Below are 13718 nucleotides of genomic sequence, written 5' to 3' on the forward strand. Positions count from 1 at the left end.
ACAGCAAGCATCACCCTCAATGGTGAAAAATTGAAAGCATTCCCCCTAAAGTCAGGAACAAGACAAGGGTGCCCACTCTCACCACTACTATTCAACATAGTGTTGGAAGTTTTGGCCACAGCAATCAGAGCAGAAAAAGACGTAAAAGGAATCCAGATAGGAAAAGAAGAAGTGAAACTCTCGCTGTTTGCAGATGACATGATCCTCTACATAGAAAATCCTACAGACTCTTCCAGAAAATTACTAGGACTAATCAATGAATATAGTAAAGTTGCAGGATATAAAATTAACACACAGAAATCCCTTGCATTCCTATATACTAACTGAAAAAACAGAAAGAGAAATTAAGGAAACAATACCATTCACCATTGCAACAAAAAGAATAAAATACTTAGGAGCATATCTACCTAAAGAAACAAAAGACCTATACATAGAAAACTATAAAACACTGATGAAAGAAATCAAAGAGGACACAAACAGATGGAGAAACATACCATGTTCATGGATTGGAAGAATCAATATTGTCAAAATGGTTATTCTACCCAAAGCAATCTATAGATTCAATGCAATCCCTATCAAGCTACCAATGGCATTTTTCACAGAACTAGAACAAATAATTTCACAATTTGTATGGAAATACAAAAAACCTCGAATGGCCAAAGTAATCTTGAGAAAGAAGAATGGAACTGGAGGAATCAACCTGCCTGACTTCAGACTCTACTACAAAGCCACAGTCATCAAGACAGTATGCTACTGGCACAAAGACAGAAACATAGATCAATGGAACAGAATAGAAAGCCCAGAGATAAATCCACGAACCTATGGACACCTTATCTTTGACAAAGGAGGCAAGGATATACAATGGAAAAAAGACAACCTCTTTAACAAGTTGTGCTGGAAAAACTGGTCAACCACTTGTAAAAGAATGAAACTAGAACACTTTCTAACACCATACACAAAAATAAAGTCAAAATGGATTAAAGATCTAAATGTAAGAACAGAAACTATAAAACTCCTAGAGGAGAACATAGGCAAAACACTCTCCGACATAAATCTCAGAAAGATCCTCTATGACCCACCTCCCAGAATATTGGAAATAAAAGCAAAACTAAACAAATGGGACCTAATGAAACTTAAAAACTTCTGCACTACAAAGGAATCTAAAAGTAAGGTGAAAAGACAGCCCTCAGATTGTGAGAAAATAATAGCAAATGAAGAAACAGACAAAGGATTAATCTCAAAAATATACAAGCAACTCCTGAAGCTCAATTCCAGAAAAATAAATGACCCAATCAAAAAATGGGCCAAAGAACTTAACAGACATTTCTCCAAAGAAGACATACAGATGGCTAACAAACACATGAAAAGATGCTCAACATCACTCATTATCAGAGAAATGCAAATCAAAACCACAATGAGGTACCATTACATGCCAGTCAGGATGGCTGCTATCCAAAAGTCTACAAGCAATAAATGCTGGAGAGGGTGTGGAGAAAAGGGAAGCCTCTTACACTGTTGGTGGGAATGCAAACTAGTACAGCCGCTATGGAAAAACAGTGTGTAGATTTCTTAAAAAACTGGAAATAGAACTGCCATACGACCCAGCAATACCACTTCTGGGCATACACACTGAGGAAACCAGAGCTGAAAGAGACACGTGCACCCCAATGTTCATCGCAGCACTGTTTATAATAGCCAGGACATGGAAGCAACCTAGATGTCCATCAGCAGATGAATGGATAAGGAAGCTGTGGTGCATATACACCATGGAATATTACTCAGCCGTTAAAAAGAATTCATTTTAATCAGTTCTAATGAGATGGATGAAACTGGAGCCCATTATACAGAGTGAAGTAAGCCAGAAAGATAAAGAACATTACAGCATACTAACACATATATATGGAATTTAGAAAGATGGTAACGATAACCCTATATGCAAAACAGAAAAAGAGACACAGAAGTACAGAACAGACTTTTGAACTCTGTGGGAGAAGGTGAGGGTGGGATGTTTCGAAAGAACAGCATGTATATTATCTATGGTGAAACAGATCACCAGCCCAGGTGGGATGCATGAGACAAGTGCTCGGGCCTGGTGCACTGGGAGGACCCAGAGGAGTCGGGTAGAGAGGGAGGTGGGAGGGGGGATCGGGATGGGGAATACGTGTAACTCTATGGCTGATTCATGTCAATGTATGACAAAACCCACTGAAATGTTGTTAAGTAATTAGCCTCCAACTAATAAAAAAAATTTAAAAAAAAATAAAGTAGATAAGAAATTTTTAAATGCTAACTACTCCTTCTTTTAACTGACTTTTTTAATGCCCACAAAGTCAAAGTAACTTTTTCTGATTTCCAAATTAATTAAGAATCATTATACATCGAAAAGTGGGGGATCTTACATGTTTTCAAAAGCATCATTGCTGCCATAAACAGAATTAAGCTACCTGGTTAAGTAGTATGATTTTCTCTAAAACTACATTAACAGCAAGCCCATCTCACAAGGTGAAGGGCCTCGTCTCGCCTGTCTGGGACGCCCAGGGGAAAGGGACCAGTGATGCTGACACAGGCGAGCATACTGAAGCAGGACAAGGCTCTCACAGGGCTCCGGACACCAGCCATCACCTCCAGCTCTGCTCAGAGTGCTGCTTGAGAGACAGACAATTAAAGAGGTTGCAGAATCTAGGTCAAACTATATGTCTAAGCTTACTGAGAGAACATTCGGTTGCTGGCACTGGATGGGCTCCCCCGAGAACACGGAAGGATGTTGTTTGGGGATTAAACTCTGTTTACCTATCCTTTGAATTCTGATGCTCCCCTGAATATTGAAGCTGCAGAACAAAACATCATCCGTGGGACAAGGAGGTCTTGGGTAATAACGTCGAAGTCTACATGAAGAATTATGACAGGTGACAGGAGGAAAAAGCTGCAGGCCCACAGACTGTCTCATAAGTTTGTCTCCAACTTAAGTCAAAAGGAAGCCCTCCTCCCCAGTCCTCAAGCTTCCTCTCTGTCCCTCTGGGTCATCCAAGTCCTGTGACCACATTAGCCTGAGGAAGAACCTCTTCACAACTGCTCATTGTAGATGGAGCGTTCTACATATATACAGTAAAAAAAAAAAAAAGAAAAAAAAAAGTGTCTGAAGTTCTAAACAGTTGCCTCCTTAACCTTAACATATTTCCTTTTCTGAAACTGTACTAAATACACTGCTGCTGAGATTCCTGAGAAGTCGTGATGAACTCAGAATTGAGGCTAGAGCTTGCTTCTCACTTTTCCCAAACGAAATCAGTTCCCTGTACAAATGACACTAATGGCATGCTTAGCACAGCTCATAGATGGTGATAAGAAATCCATTACAAATTGTGGTCGGATGTAAATTCTCAGCCCTTTCCTAGATGTCCTGAAGCTTCCGAGAATGCACAGTCATTCACTGTAAATCTCTACTGAAAAGGGTATTTTACTTAATGTAAGTATATCTGGAACAGATTTGTAATTTGTACATTTAATGCTTCAATCATTTTTTTCTATTCTCAGTTAGTTTGTATTTTCCTTGTATAGGACCAACAGAAGGATGTTAAGTCAAGCAACTATTGAAGAGAAAAACAAACAAAAAGAAATATGAAAGAAGGGGGAAAAGTGCATTTCACTAAGCAAATATGTCCTTTACAGCTACTTTTTCTTGCTGGATCCTGAGGCCAGAGTGCTTCGGAGAGAAGGAAAAGCCTTCTTTTTGCTGTGCATGTTTGTTTTCATTACAGTATGGTGTAATAGAAAGAGCAGGAACCTAGAAGCAGAAATGCTGCATCTCATGAAGTCTGTGGCTTTGCCAACCAAGTACGACAAAGCAAGACGCTGAGACCTTATGCAAGAGAGGCTATAAATCCAAGATCAAGGTGCTGGCAGTTATGGTGTCTGGTGAGAACTGGGTATGCGGTTCATAGACCCCCGTCTTCTCACTGTACTGTGGCATGGGGGAAGGGCCAGGGGAGATCTCTTGGGTGTCTCTTCCTCCATGGGAAGATGAGGGATCCCGTGTTCCCTCTCAGTTTCTCCCAATGGTTACATGACATTTCATGCTAACTCTAGCATAGCATCAAAGCCATGAATCTGCATTCATACAACATGTGTTTCTAGTTCTACGTCATTTTATTACATGTGTAATTTATATAAACTACCACATTTTGCTATATTTTTACAATATTAGAAAGCATGGATTTCTGTTACTTGACTAACTTTAAAAAGATAATGAAAATCACTGTAATCTCAAAATTCATTCATTTAACATTAATGGCTACACAGTTTCAACCGTGTACTGCCAAAGAAAGTACTTCCAAGTAGAGCATTTAATATAACTGATCATGCCTTCTTCTTATAAATACTTTATTATATGGCCATAGCTTGTTTTCTGCCTACTCACTGCCACTCTTTCTTAAATTTCCTTTACTAGAATGCCCCAGGGCTCAGCTCTTGGCCTTTTCAACTCCACTGTCTTTGCTGGTGATCTCGAGTCTCATGACTACTCAACATCTTCACTTGGCTCTCTAATAATATAACAAACTTAACATATCCAAAACTAACCGCCTGACTTTCCTTTCCCTACCCAATGTGCTCTAACCTCAGCTTTCCTCAAATGTATTTAAGAGGCAATTCCCTCTCTGCAATTGCTCAGTCCAAAACCTTAGTGTCCTTCTTGACTCCTGTTTTGTACCCCACATCCAACCCTTCAGGAATTCCTGACAATTCTACTATCAAAATATATCAGACTCCAATCACGTCTCCACATCTATCAGTGCACCATGGTGGGCCACCGCCCCTATTCAGCCCCCGTTCAGCCCGCTTCTATGCGTGGCACCTACAGTCTATTTCAACACAACATCCTGACTGATCCTTTTAAAAGCCTGGAGAAAAAAGGGGGGGGAAATGCAGAAAAGTCTTGTCATCACTCTGCTCAAAGTCCAGTGGGTGCTGACAATTTAAATGACATTAGGGGCCCTAGAGGAACGCTCCAGCCCTTCTCTCTGTAACTTGCCTACAACTCCTCTTCCTCACGCTGCTCTGGACACATTGGCGGGGCCTCTGGGCTTTCCACCAGCACACCGGGCTCACTCTCACCTTTGCCTGAAATGTTCTGCCACATATCCCAATGACTAACCAACTCCCAAACATCCTTTATCAAGAATCACCTTTTCAAAAAACACAATCACCTTTTCAATAAAGCCTATCCCAACCATCCTACTTAATGTTGAAAAACACCTGCAGACCCCAGCATACCCATCACCCTTTACCTCAACCTACTTTTCTCTTTTCCCAGAGCACTTACAGCATTCTATGACAGGATGATTCAAAAGTAACAGAACACTTTGAAAACTGTACTCAATAACTGATTACATATATATGAACAGGTGTCAAAACAAATTCTTAAAGGAACAGTTTATTTTCATATACTTGCAAATCCCCAACATATGCCCCCATGACATCACATATATCAATCCCGTAATCTAATTCATCCCAGACCCTCAACAGCTTATCACTACTGGTGACTACAAAAGCAACCAAAATAAGTTCCTTTATTTCCTCAAGGTTTTGAGGAAAAGAGACAGAAACCCAAGTTTCTTGATATAATCACATAAGTCATGTAGTTTAATACCTAATATCTTGGTGCAACTGTTTTTAATCATTTTTAAACTAGGCAATTTATGTGTACTATTGATATTTATTATTTATTTCTCTCCACTGAACTAAAGTTCCACAAGAGCAGAAATCTTCATTTTGCTCACTGTCCCCCAGGTACCTCGTACAGTACCAGCACACTGCAGGTGGTAAATAAATTTCTGAATGAACAAACAAGTGCTTTAAGGACTTGTTTTGAGACAACTTTACTACACAAATGAGCAAGAAGTCTTCATTTAAAAAAACTCAATAATATGGTGGATATGGTATAGTGGCACACAGTATATACACTAATTTCTCTCTAGCATGCCTTCCTGTACTACAGGAATGTGAAAGCTTAAAAAAAAAAAAAAGTGTTTCCACTGCAGTTAGGTTCCAGATGTTTTTATTCCTGCCAAACTAAATTTCACTGTTTATGAAATTTGTTAGACTGAAAGTCGCACAAACGCCACCCGATCCCATGGTGAAGAACCAACCTAGACATGCTTCATTCTACAGCAGTGTATACGGAGATACCAAAGCCTTGTCCAGGGTTTCTCAAAGTGGGGTCCACAAGTTGTTGCTAGAATTCTTTGAGAGTTCAAAATGCAACACAAGGGGTTCTTTTTCCTTCTCTTTTACTTTTCTGCACCGAGCAGTGGCAGCTAATTAATGATTTTATTACACAGCATCTGTGTGTGCTAGTACACAGAAGGACCATGTATATTTGCTTAGAGTTGACTGTGATAAGTGGAGACTGCATGGCACACGGAGAAGATAATGGGCTGATGAGTATCAGCCTCTTCCTCAAATTACCTCCCCTAAACTCCCCTTCTGCACTGCCAACTGCCTTACAGGAGCAAAGGCTCTACAACTGTAATGAAAAACTGGAGGGAAATTTTAATATTAATGAAAAAAATTGTATACCCAGATGCGCCCATTCCTAACACCTTGCTATTGGGATGAACATTCCAAATTGTGAACTGAATAAATTATAAGGGACTTACATTGTGAAATGTTTGGACTTTTCGTGACTTTCTCATTTAGTTCTTCAGTATGTCCTTATGCTTTACACATTAACATTTGTAATTTACAAATACGCCTGATAATCCAATGTGGCAATTTTTGAGGCTGAGGTATGAACGGAAGGTCAGTGGACAATTCTGGTAAGATTATCAATGAAGAATTGTATCCCCAAAGTCATTTCACTAAATTAGTGTAATAAGAGACACACACAAAAAAACACATCCTTGTATTGAAAATTACATATCAATAGATTTATACAACAGAATACAGTATTCTATTCTGTGCGTGAAACGTTTCAAGTGCAGTAATGGCTCTAGCAATATTCAAAACATACAGCTGCAAATTATAGCAATTTGACACATTAAAGGTACTAATGGTATCTCCAAACACAATAAAGCTTTGGCTTAAAAAAAGTTACATACAATGAAAAGGCTTAGGTAGCAAGTGATATAGCAGCAGAGTTTCACTGATTAGCAAAAGGAAATCACTCCAATTGCTGAGAACCCAGCATCTCCAGAATGTAAAGTTATGCCAAGTGAAATGCTTTATATGAGATGTAGTAAGAGAAAATGTTAAAGTTCTACAGTATAATAACAGTAAGTCAATGTATTGACATGTCATGTGATATTAAAGACTCATGTGATAAATAGAAAACAAGTTTTCCTGTCCAGATTGAATGATGAAATCAAGAAAACATTTTTTGTGGGACTTCCCTAGTGGTCCAGTGGTTAAAACTGTCTTTCAACACAGGAGACTCAAGTTCAATCCCCCGTCGGGGAACAAAGATCACATATGCCACGGGGCAGCTAAGCCTGTGTGCTCTGGAGCCCACCTGCCACAACTAGAGAAAAGCCTGGGAGGCACCACAGACAGCCCATATGGCACAAAGACCCGATGCAGCCGAATTAATAAATTTTTTTTTTAATTTTGCCACAGAATGCTGCCCAAAGCCAGAGAAGGACAGGTAGCTGATGTTTTATCTTCCTGTCTAAAAACAAAAGGTCCATCTTGGAAGAACTATGTTAGCATCTGTGCTGAAAATGTTCCAACAGCTGGCTCCATGTGAGGATGAGCTACTCTTATTTAACAACCCCAGCCCCTTCAAAAAACCTGACTTTTTAACACAGTGTTTTCTTCACAGAGAATACTTAGTAAATCAAAAGCTCTGGGGGATGAAATGAAAACGTCCTCTTAAGACATCCAAGGGCTTGGCGGATGAAGAGTTCTCGAGTGTGTGTCAGAGCTGAGTGGTGAATTGCAGGGGTACTTTCACAAACACGGTAAGGCCAGGTTTTTCTAAGCACTCAGAGGACGAAGAATGTCTACTGCAACTAGCCAACTTAGCAAACATTTGTTATCATACGAAAAAAATCAACTACTACTTTCTGCAAGACCTAGAGAAAGCATTTTGACTTCAAGTAATAACATCCTTGGGCTTCCCTGGGGGCTCAGTCGGTAAAGAATTCACCTGCAATGCAGGAGACCTGGGTTCAATCCCTGGGTTGCTAAGATCCCCTGAAGGAGGGTATCGCAGCCCACTCCTATATTCTTGACTGGACAGTCTCCACGGACAGAGGAGCCTGGCAGGCTACAGTCCCCGGGGTCGCACAAGATCAACACAACTGAGCAACTACGCACACAATTTGAGATTCCTGGGGAAAAAACTCACGTGACAAAGGATGTCAAAGGATGCTCTTACTGCTGCTTTGGACTTGAGAGTGAAAAGGGGTATCAACAAGTTTCAAATCTTGCTGACCTAGAGGAATAAAATTAGAAAGTAAAACTGAACAGTATTTTCTCTTTCTTTTCAAATAAACAGTAAGAGTAAATGAGAGGCCCTTTCTCTGAATCATCTGTGCATTCTGAGAGCTTGACTGAGGAGGAAGAATTTTGTGTGCTGCAGTGTGACTATAAACTCAAGATAAGACTTACCTGCTCTGTCCCTAAAAATTGCTAAATTTCTATCAAAAAGTAGTGTCCTGCAAATCACAGAAGGGTAATGAACATTTTGCTGTTGGTTTTCAATTTCTTATGTGTATATGGAATCTTCTATTTAACAAGCATCAAGAGCAAGGAGGAAATTATCTCATGTTGATTGAAAATGAAATGTGAATAGTTATTTCAAGTTCAACAAAAGAAAACAAAAACAAGTTTCATATGAAAGAGATAAACCACTATTTTTAGTTTTAAAAACTAGTAACTTTATTGCACAAAACTTTTTCATAAAATATCAAGTAATCAATACACAAATATATATATATATATATTTAAAGAAAAAGAAAGATAAATTGAACTTCAAATTTTAAAATTTCTGTGCCTCGAAGGACATTGTCAAGAAAGTGAAAAGATAACATAAAGAATGGGAGAAAATATCTGCAAATATATATATATATATATTTGTAACTCCTGCACCTATATTTAAACTTCATCATGCCAGTCAGGGCAAAACAAGTTTTTCAAATTCGGATATAAATTGCTAACAGGCTACATTTTTAATATTACTTTGGCTTCTGGTTCTCAGTAGCTTTGCTCTTTTGCACTGTCAATTTTCATGTTTTTAATGAAAACTAGTTAAAATCAATTTACACTGGTACTGGCAAAAAGACATAGAGACCAATGGAACAAAGCTGAAAGTCTAGAAATAAACATATACATCTATGGCCGACTTATTATTGACAAGGGTACCAAGTCCACTCCATGATGAAAAAAAGAAAAAAAGCACTCTCTTCTATTGCTGGGACAAATGGATTTTCACAGGCAAAAGTATGAAGCAGAATTCCTCCTCACACCAGAAACAAAAATGAATCAACATTCAATGACAATGAATCAACAACATGAATATAAGCAGCTAAAACTCTTATAAGAAAACATAGGAGTAATTCTGTATGACACGGAATTTGGCAACAGATTCTCAGTTACAGCAACAGAAGCACAAGAAACAAAAGAAAACGAAAGATAAACTGAACTTCAAATTTTAAAATTTCTGGGCTTTGATGGACATTGTCAAGAAAGTGAAAAGATAACATAAAGAATGGGAGAAAGTATCTGCAAACTATACATCTGATAAGGGTTTAATATCCAGAATATATACAGAACACCTACGACTCAACAACAAAAAAAGTCCACTGAGTGACTGAACTGAACTGAACTGAAAGGACCTGAATGAACATTTTCCCAAAGAAGATGTTTGTTGTTGTTGTTCACTCACTCGGTCAAGTCCAACTCTTTGCAAACCCCTGGACTGGAGCGCACCAGGCCTCCCTGTCCTTCACCATTTCCCAGAGTTTACTCAAACTCATGTCCACTGAGTAGGTGATGCCCCGCAACCATCTCATCCTCTGTCATCCCCGTCTCCTCCTGCCTTCAATCCTTCCCAGCATCAGGGTCTTTTTCAATGAATCAGTTCTTCAAATGAGGTGGCCAAAGTATTGGGAGTTTCAGCTCCAGCATCAGCCCTTCCAGTGACTATTCAGGACTGATTTCCTTTAGGATGGACTAATTTGATCTCCTTGTAGTCCAAGGGCCTCTCAAGAGTCTTCTCCAATACCACAGTTCGAAAGCATCAGTTCTTCGGTGCTCAGCCTTCTTTATGGTCCAACTCTCACATCCACACATGACTACTGGAAAAACTACAACTTTGACTATATGGACCTTTGTCAGCAAAGTGATGTCTCTGCTTTTTAGGTCTGTCTGAGAAGCAAACCTGTCTGTCTAGGTTTCTCATAGCTTTTCTTATAAGAATCTTTTAATTTCACAGCTGCAGTCACCGTCTGCATTGATTTTGGAGCCCAAGAAAATAAAATCTGTCACTGCTTTTATTTTTTTCCCCGTCTATCTGCCATGAAGTTATAGGACCGGATGCCATGATCTCAGATTTTTGAATGTTGAGTTTTAAGCCAGCTTTTTCATTTTCCTCTTTCACCTTCATCAAGAGGCTCTTTAGATCCTCTTTGCTTTCTGCCATTAGTTATTAGGGAAATGCAAATCAAAATCACTGTATTACTTCACACTAGGATGGCTATAATAAAGAAAAAACAGTAAATAAGTATTCTCAAGAATGTGGACAAGTTGAAACCCTCCTAAATCACTCATGGGAATGGAGCAACCACTATGAAAAACACTTTGATAAAATAATAAAAAAAAAAAAAAGAAAAACACTTTGGCAGGTCCTCAAAAAGCTAAATATAGAATTATCATATGACCCAGAAATTCTACTCCTAGGTATATACCCACAAGAATTGAAAGAGAATCAGATAATCACATATCAATGTATATGGCAGCATTGCTCACAACACCCAAAGGTAGAAACCTAAGTGTCTACCAAAATATAAATGGACAAATAAAACATGATATATACACACAATGGAACGGTATTATGCCATTAAAAGGCATAAAGAGGTTTAACACATGCTGCAATATGAATGAACCTCAAAAAATTATGCTAAGTGAAACAAGTCAGAAACAATATTGCATGCTTCCATTTATATAAAATATCTGTATATGCAAATTCATAGATATATAAAGTAGATTAGGTTACCAGGAGCTGGGAGCAAAAGTGAACAGAGAGTTACTGCTTAATAGTTACAAAGTGTCTGTAACAGAGTCATGACTTTGGAAACAGTAGTGACTGTTGTATAACATCATGAGAGTAATTAATGCTACTGAATTTTAAGCTTAAAAATAGTTAAAATGGCAAATTTTATGTTAAACCACAATATTTGACCACATAAAAAGATTTTTTAAATGAGCTTACAATATTTTTATACTGCCCAAGCCTAGTTTAAAAAAATTAAATCCTATTTCAGCTAAAGCCAGCAATTTAACAGAAATTATTATCTTCACCATATGAGTTTTTTAAAAATCACAGAAAGGAAATAGATTAGCTTCAGAAAAGTAAGCTAAGCTTAACTACCTGTTTATTTTTCAAGTAAGATTGGTTAAAGTCTTTTTTATTTGCCTTAAATAAAGAAAAATAAAACTCTTATACAAGCCATATACCACAAGCCAGACTTTAGTAATACATTATGGAGTAAAAATGTGTAAATCTCCTAGGCCTACTTTGAATAAAGTAAAAAGAAAAAACACAGTGGGAAATTTAGAAAAAGAAAAGTCTCTTTTCCTATCTGCATTACTAATTCATGTAAGAGTTTGTATCATTTGAGGGATGGAGATTTATACAAAAGAATAGACTAGACAGCCAAAATAAATAGATGCATAAAAAAATATTCTCTATCAAAAAAGCATTAACAATCATTCCTAGAGTACTGTATCATAAGGCCTAAAACTTGAAGGGCTGCTCTGAAAGCTTCAAGCCTCACAGGGCCCCAAATGCCTAAGGAAAGTTCTCCCAGTCTTGCCATAGCCAATGGGAAAGGCTCCTCACCCAGCTAGGTCCACTATCAGTATAAACCAGTTGCATGCCTTTCAGTCCTCAATCTAAAACTAGTTTCAGTTCCCTGCTAGCCCTCAGAATTATTCAAACTAATCACATCCTCCCCCAGGGGTGGAGAGGGTGGCTCACTCTACTCCCAAGGGCCATTCCCCCAGGTTGTGAGTATATATGACTACAAACCTGCTGTCCGTCTCCCCTGATCAGGTAGCAGCTGTCTGGCACAGTTCAGGACAGGTGATCCCTCCTTCACCAAAGAAGTGAAGAGAGGTGAAGAGGAGATAGTCAGACAATTACTGTATCTAAACTTTCTGTTTACACTAATATCACAGCTATAACCTGAGACCCGAAAATGAGTTCATGGATCCTCCAGGGTATAAAAATTGGGAAAGGCTAGTCCAGTCTCTTGTAGGCAGCACTGGTCCAGGCCAGAATAGGTCCAGTGTGGTTTTAGAGCTGGTTAAGCATTAGAAGAAGATTCCTGACTACCATGGCCTCCTAATCACAACATTTTTCCAATTTTAAGACAGCAATGAAGATCTAGAGGCAATTTCACAATTAGACCACAGGCCTCTTACTCAAAAAGGCAATACTTCCCTGAGTTTCTCAGTTGTGTGCAGAACTCAGGTTTTGGAGGTTTGCTCCTTGAGTCCCTTTCTTTAAATGTCTAAACAATTCTGGAAAGCACTTAATACCTGTGCCAGTTATTGAGTTATTGCCCCTTCTCTCCAAAATCACCTTTTTTGCCTGTACTGTGAAAACAGATTAATGACTTAAAATACTAATTTCTTTGCCAGCTGGCAAGATATTAAGCTTTATTAAGAGAGCACTGGAAAGACCCTGCAGGGGAAAAGGATTCTGTTCCTGGTCCCGGCATGCCCACTTGGCTGCAGTAGGCTTAGCTTCTCCAAGACCCACTCCGACAAGTACGGCTTCTCCAGCACCAGTCTCCTGCAGCAAGTGCGGCTTCTCCAACAGGGGGTTATGCAGTTTTGCAGCAGAGTGCCTCTGACAAGTCATCTCCCCAGGAAGAGCTTTCCCTGGCACCCAAGAGGGCACATGCCCAGCAAATCCTTCCAGTGCCACAACTTAGCTACTTGAACAACACCTAGACTTCAGTGAGCCCTAGGGTTGGTAACTGCTCTTTATATCAGCTAGTCCTGTATTGTCTGTTATCTTGACTTCTTACTGGTAAATCCCTCACTGCTCCTATCCCTGTTAAACTCAATACTTTTTTAACTTTTTATTGGAATATAGTTGATTTTCAATGTTGTGTTAGTTTCCGCTGTACAAGAAAGTGAATCAGTTATACATATACCCACTCTTTTCAGATTCTTTTCCCATATAGGTCATTACAGAGTATCGAGTAGAGTTCTCTGCACTATACAGTAGGTCCTTATTAGTTATCCATTTTATATATGTACATATGTACTAAGTTGCTTCAGTCATGTCCAACTCTTTGCTACCCTAACAGACAATAGCCCACCAGGCTCCTCTGCCCATGGGCTGCTCCAGGCAAGAATACTGGAGTGGGTTGCCACGTCCTCCTCCAAGGGATCATCTAAACCCAGGGATCAAACCCGCATCTCTTGCATGTCCTTTATCGGCAAGTGGGTTCTTTACCACTAGCATCACCTGGGAAGCCCATTTTACATAT

At 39.0% G+C, this 13718-nt stretch overlaps 1 protein-coding gene across 4 annotated transcripts in view; it reads right to left on the minus strand.

Annotated features, from left to right (window-relative positions):
• Positions 1-13718, minus strand: part of AGTPBP1 (ATP/GTP binding carboxypeptidase 1) — a 198361-nt gene that overhangs the window by 169841 nt on the left and 14802 nt on the right. The window contains exon 2 of one of the 4 annotated variants that reach the window (XM_065947296.1): positions 8342-8428. The exons of the other annotated variants lie outside the window; for them this stretch is intronic. The gene's annotated coding sequence lies outside the window, so the exon portion shown is untranslated. The remainder of the gene's footprint in view (positions 1-8341; positions 8429-13718) is intronic. 4 annotated transcript variants of the gene reach the window in all.

Source organism: Muntiacus reevesi, chromosome 10, assembly GCF_963930625.1.
Source record: "Muntiacus reevesi chromosome 10, mMunRee1.1, whole genome shotgun sequence".
NCBI classification, from domain to species: domain Eukaryota; kingdom Metazoa; phylum Chordata; class Mammalia; order Artiodactyla; family Cervidae; genus Muntiacus; species Muntiacus reevesi.